Below are 6,000 nucleotides of genomic sequence, written 5' to 3' on the forward strand. Positions count from 1 at the left end.
TGCAAGACAGCGAGCTGGCAGAAATGTTAGCACGCCGGGCGAAATGCGTAGCCGTATTTCGTCTGCCGTTATGTTCTGATTTCAAATTCCGCCGAGGTTGACTTTGCAAGGCGGCGAGCTGGCAGAAACGTTAGCATGCCGGGCGAAATGCGTAGCCGTATTTCGTCTGCCGTTATGTTCTGAGTTCAAATTCCGTCGAGGTCGACTTTGCAAGGCAGCGAGCTGGCAGAAACGTTAGCACGCCGGGCGAAATGCGTAGCCGTATTTCGTCTGCCGTTACGTTCTGAGTTCAAATTCCGTCGAGGTCGACTTTGCAAGGCGGTGAGCTGGCAGAAATGTTAGCACGCCGGGCGAAATGCGTAGCCGTATTTCGTCTGCCGTTATGTTCTGAGTTCAAATTCCGTCGAGGTCGACTTTGCAAGGCGGTGAGCTGGCAGAAACGTTAGCACACCGGGCGAAATGCGTAGCCGTATTTCGTCTGCCGTTACGTTCTGAGTTCAAATTCCGCCGAGGTCGACTTTGCCTTTCATCCTTTCGGGGTCGATTAAATAAGTACCAGTTACACACTGGGGTCGTTATAATCGACTTAATCCGTTTGTCTGTCCTTGATTGTCCTCTCTGTGTTTAGCTCCTTGTGGGCAGTAAAGAAATACATATTCTCTATTGATATATATAATCTCAGTACACCTGCACTGTTAATTGACTTATGGTTCCAGTACAGATGCACTCGTTATTGACTAACTTTCGTGTCATTGTACTCTTATTGGCATAAGGTTCGTTAGCATCAGTTACTACATTCATTAGCTACTTCCTATCAAGAAAGGCTCCGTTGCTGGGCTGCGCTGGGCAGGCCTGGGGTGGGCTAGGCTGGCCTGGGCTGGGTTGGGTTTGCCTGGGGTGGTGTTGCCTTGTTTGCACAGGAAATGCAGCAGAACGGCTGCAGTGGGATGTGGGGGGTGGGAGAGGAGTCAGGTTAGGGTAGTGTGGTGGTAGTGTTTGGTGTGGGGTGGGTGGGGTAGGGGTGTGGCGAGATAAGTTAAATAACTGGACAATGTCAGTGGACAATGAATGACAATGCTGACTTGGAATGGAAACTGAGATCAAGTATGTTGAGAAATATGCACGTGTGTGTGTGTGTGTGTGGTGTGTGTGTGTGTGTGTGTGTACATATATGTTGCTTAATGTTGAACAAATTGAAAAGGTGTGCTCAATATGAGTGGTTAGGGATATGGTTTTATTTTGCATAAAAACCGAAGCTGAAATTTTGTCTCCCAACTTGAGTTTCATGAAGAAAGGACAGCAGGAGAACGGGAAGAGGAGGAGGTGGTATATATAGAGAGAGAGAAAGAGAGAGAGAGAGAGAGAAAGAGAGAGAGAGAGAGAGAGAGAGAGGAGAGGAGAGAAAGGAGGAAGAAGAAGAGTAATGAGGAGTAAGATAGCAAATTAAGACGTGATACAGGTAAGGAATATATCTACCAAATTGATAGAATGCAGGTCAAAGCTGGAACTCTATCAGCACACGCATGTATATATATCTCTCTCTCTAATCGCTCAGTCGAAGTCGACTCTCGGTCACTCGTTGGATCAGTGTCCTCCAGTCTGTTCTATCCTGGGCCACTTCTTTCAGATTGGCTATGTCCATTCCGGTATCACTCTTGGTCTGCCTGAGGTTATAGCAGAAGATACTTGCCCAAGGTGCCACACACTGGCACTGAACCCAGAACCATGTAATTTGGAAGCAAGCTTCTTACCATGCAGCCACACTTGTGCCTATATCCAAAGAAGTAGCACAACTCTACTGCAACATATCATCAGATAAAAGAATGAGTGTATATCCTTTTCTACTCTAGGCACAAGGTCCAAAATTTTATGGAAGGGGCCAGTCAATTAGATCAACCCCTATTATGCAACTGGTATTTAATTTATCAACCCCAAAAGGATGAAAGGCGAAGTTGACCTCGATGGAATTTGAACTCAGAACGTAAATACAGACGAAATATCTATTTCTTTATTACCCACAAGGGGCTAAACACAGAGAGAACAAACAAGGACAGACAAATGGATTAAGTCGATTATATCGACCCCAGTGTGTAACTGGTACTTATTTTATCGACCCCGAAAGGATGAAAGGTAAAGTCAACCTCAGCGGAATTTGAACACAGAACATAATGGGAGATGAAATACGGCTACACATTTCGCCCGGTGTGCTAACAATTCTGCCAGCTCACCACCTTAGAATGAGTGTATATCAGCAGAAGACCATGTTTGGAGAAGACCATGTTTGGAGATGTTAGTAGAAAGTTTCGAGATGATAGTAACGTTAATCATCAAAACAGTCTATCATGGACCAACAACTGGATTATTACTTCCCACTTTGAAGGGTTTGCAGTCCAGGAACAGGAAATGTCAACCAAGTACCTGATGCACAAAAGGGACAGTGATGCAAGAAAAGCAGTAAAATGTGACAACCGATGCAGACCTTGTGGAATTAAAACTGAAGATATTACCCACATCATAAGCAGTTGTCTGAAAATGTTACCACAGTATTACCTACTAGAGATATGATGTTGTACCTAGGACACTGTATAAGGATATCTGTTGAAAGGATAACTCAAGGACAAAGAAATAAGAGCCCACAGTATGGTGGAAGCTATAGCCATACATAATAAAAAAGGAGTGCTGGTGGAATGACCCAGTGAAAACCTCAATGAAATGTAAACACAATAGACCTGGACCTGATATAATGATTTGAGACAAAGAAAAGCGGTTGTGGAGACAGTGTACAGTTTTACCCTGTGGATGTTAACATAAAGCTGAAGATCAGTGAAAAAGAGAATACCTATGCTGAACTATTGAGAAACCTGTAGTTACTCTATCCAGACATACATACATTCATACATACATAATACACACACACACACACACACAGATACACACATACACACATGCACTCGCGTGCGCATACATACAGCAGACAGACAGAAAACAGTTTATTGAAATGGGAACATCAACAGAAAAACAATATCAATAATAGTATTTGAACCATGATTCGTCAAACAACAGATCAATTATCTAACTGTCCAGTCTGGTCAAGTTTATCCATTTAGTTCCACTCTAATTCACTGAAAAATCATCTTCATCCATCACTGCTTGTTATTAAATAATCTAACAGAGTGAAGAGTCAGACAACTGAGAAAGAGAGAGAGGGAGGGAGAGGGAAAGAGAGAGGGAGAGGCAGAGAGAGAAGGAGAGGCACACAGAGAGAGGGGGAGGCAGAGGGAGGGAGAAATGGGAAGGTGAGCAGGAGGAGTGTAGGGAGATGAGGTGTCATAGATAAATCTAAAACAGAGCCAAAGAACAGGGAAAGAGAGAGAGAGAGAGACTGTGAGAGAGGGTGTGGAGGGTGAAGAGAGGGAGAAGGTTGGAAGAGGAAGAAGAGAAGGGATCAAGATAGTAGATGAGGAGGTGACGTTAAAAAGGGTAATGACCCCCTTCAATCATGAATGACCATGGAATTACACCTGGAAATTTCTCCTCCAAGGCACAAGTGCAGGCAAGGTTGTTTATGGAAGATCAGCAGTCACCCATGCATACCAGTCTTCCCTCTCCCTGCCACTGATGTTATCCAAGGGAAAGGCAAAGGGGCCGATACAGCTTGGCACCTGTGATGTCGCAACTCATTTCTACAGCTGAGTGAACAGGAGCAACGTGAAATAAAGTGTCTTGCCCAAGAGCACAGCACACAGTCTGGTCCTGGAATCGAACTCACAACCTCATGATTGTGAGCCCTATGCTCTAACCACTGAGCCATAAGCCTTTACTTGAGAAGGGGACATAGATAGGAAATATAGAGCAGAGTGAAGGAACAGTGAAAGAGTGATGGAGAGAAAGAGAGGGGATGAGAAAGATACATAGAGAGAGGAAGCGAGGGAAAGACAGACAGACAGACATACATAGACACAGACAGAAAGCAACTGAGAGAGGGGGAGAAGGGTGGTGTGAAACTTGGGAGATGAGAGAGAGAGAGAGAGACATAAGAAATCTATAGGGCAGAGTGAAGAAACAGTACAAAACAGAGAGGAAGAAATGAAAGGAGAGAGAGAGAGTGGGAGAATGAGCAGAAGAAGGGGTGGAGGGGGATAAGCAGAGTGATAAAGAGGACAAGGGAAGGGAAGCATGACAGGGAGAGATGAAAAGATGACATAGAAAAGCACAGAAGTATCAGTATCTGATGAAAATCACTCAGCAGGAAGAGAAATTGTTAGATTAAGGATTTCTGCGTAATTGCACATCATCAGTAGCAGATATCCATTATCAACCATACACTTAATAAATATTTCATTAAAACATGCAACATTGCTGTATGTATTATAAACATCATGTTTATACACACACACACACACACACACGTACATATGTGAGTGCATGTGTGTATAAACATTGTTCTTATATATTCAACATTAAATATTTTATTAAAATGGAGTCCAAGGAAGAGTAAAAAAATGGAGAGAGAAAGAGAAAAAATAGTAAGAGAGAGAGGGGGAAGGAGGAGGAGGAAGGGTAGGACGTAAGACGGAGATGAGAGGATGACACGGATATGAAATAATTTCAACAATAAATTAGAAAACAAAGAACGAAGATGACAAGGGTGGAAGCCATTAAATGCTCGGTGATGTGTAAGATTTAGTTCAATCTTTATCACATTTCTTCATTGGTATTATTTATTTATGTTTGCCCATCACCAAAATATCTCGCTTGTTAATTTTATTTATTTATTGACTGATTTTATTATTGAACAAGTGCTGGGCAGGGGAAGCAGAAAAGAGGGAGAATTTTGTATTTTCTTTTTACTAAAATTATTCAACAATGGTTTTTTTGATGTTTTATTTTATGTTTTAATAAAATATCAAACGTTAAATATATAATAACAATGTTTATATACACACGTATACATACTACATACACACTCACACATATATGTGTATGTGTGTGTATGTATAAACATGATGTTTATTGTATGTTTTAATGAAATATTTATTAAGTGTGTGGTTGATAATGGATACCTGCTATTGATGATGTGCAATTACGCAGAAATCCTTAATCTAACAATTTCTCTTCTGCTGCTGAGCGATTTTCATCAGATACTGATATTTCTGTGCTTTTTTAGCAATATACAGCTAGACAACTTTGCCTTTCATCCTTTCGGGGTTGATAAATTAAGTACCAGTTGTGTACTGGGGTTGATCTAATTGACTGGCCCCTTCCTCAAAAATTTTGGGCCTTGTGCCGAGAGCAGAAAAGAATATTTTAGCATGCTGGGCAAAATGCTTAGCGGTATTTGGTCTGCCGCTATGTTCTGATTTCAAATTCCGTTGAGGTCAACTTTGCCTTTCATCCTTTCGGGGTTGATTAAATAAGTACCAGTTACACACTGGAGTTGATGTAATCGACTTAATCCCTTTGTCTGTCCTTTTTTGCCCCCTCTATGTTTAACCCCTTGTGGACAATAAATAAATAAATATATATCTAGAACAGATGCTTTCTCAAGACAAATGCCAGAGTATTGTGGCTTTTTAACAGAATACCTGCATTTAGTAAGATGTACAGAATGCTATTCTGAACTAATACTACTTCCATTGCTAATAACAAATTTTCACCCAGCCCACCACATATCTGCAGCATCAGTGATTTGTTAATCACTGTTTTTCTTTATATCAGTTGAGGGGAAATTTGTTTAAGCAGGTAGTGATAAAGTATAGCTGCTACTTATGATGTGCAAATATGCAGAAATCCCAGACCTAGCAATTCCACCACTGCTGCTGGATGTTTTTCTTCTCTTATTGATATACTTCTGTACTTTCTAGCACTAGATGCTCTCTCAAGACAAATACCACAATATTGTGGCTTTCTTACACAGCATGTCCATGTTAAGCAAGGCATACAGAATGCTTTTCATTTGAAGGGGTTTATTATATATTTTATCATATATATGATGTTTGT

At 41.4% G+C, this 6,000-nt stretch overlaps 1 protein-coding gene across 1 annotated transcript in view; it reads right to left on the reverse strand.

Annotated features, from left to right (window-relative positions):
• The window catches only part of LOC118767452, a 31,967-nt gene that overhangs the window by 20,226 nt on the left and 5,741 nt on the right, over positions 1-6,000 (reverse strand). The window lies entirely within an intron of this gene.

Source organism: Octopus sinensis, linkage group LG21, assembly GCF_006345805.1.
Source record: "Octopus sinensis linkage group LG21, ASM634580v1, whole genome shotgun sequence".
NCBI classification, from domain to species: Eukaryota; Metazoa; Mollusca; class Cephalopoda; order Octopoda; family Octopodidae; genus Octopus; species Octopus sinensis.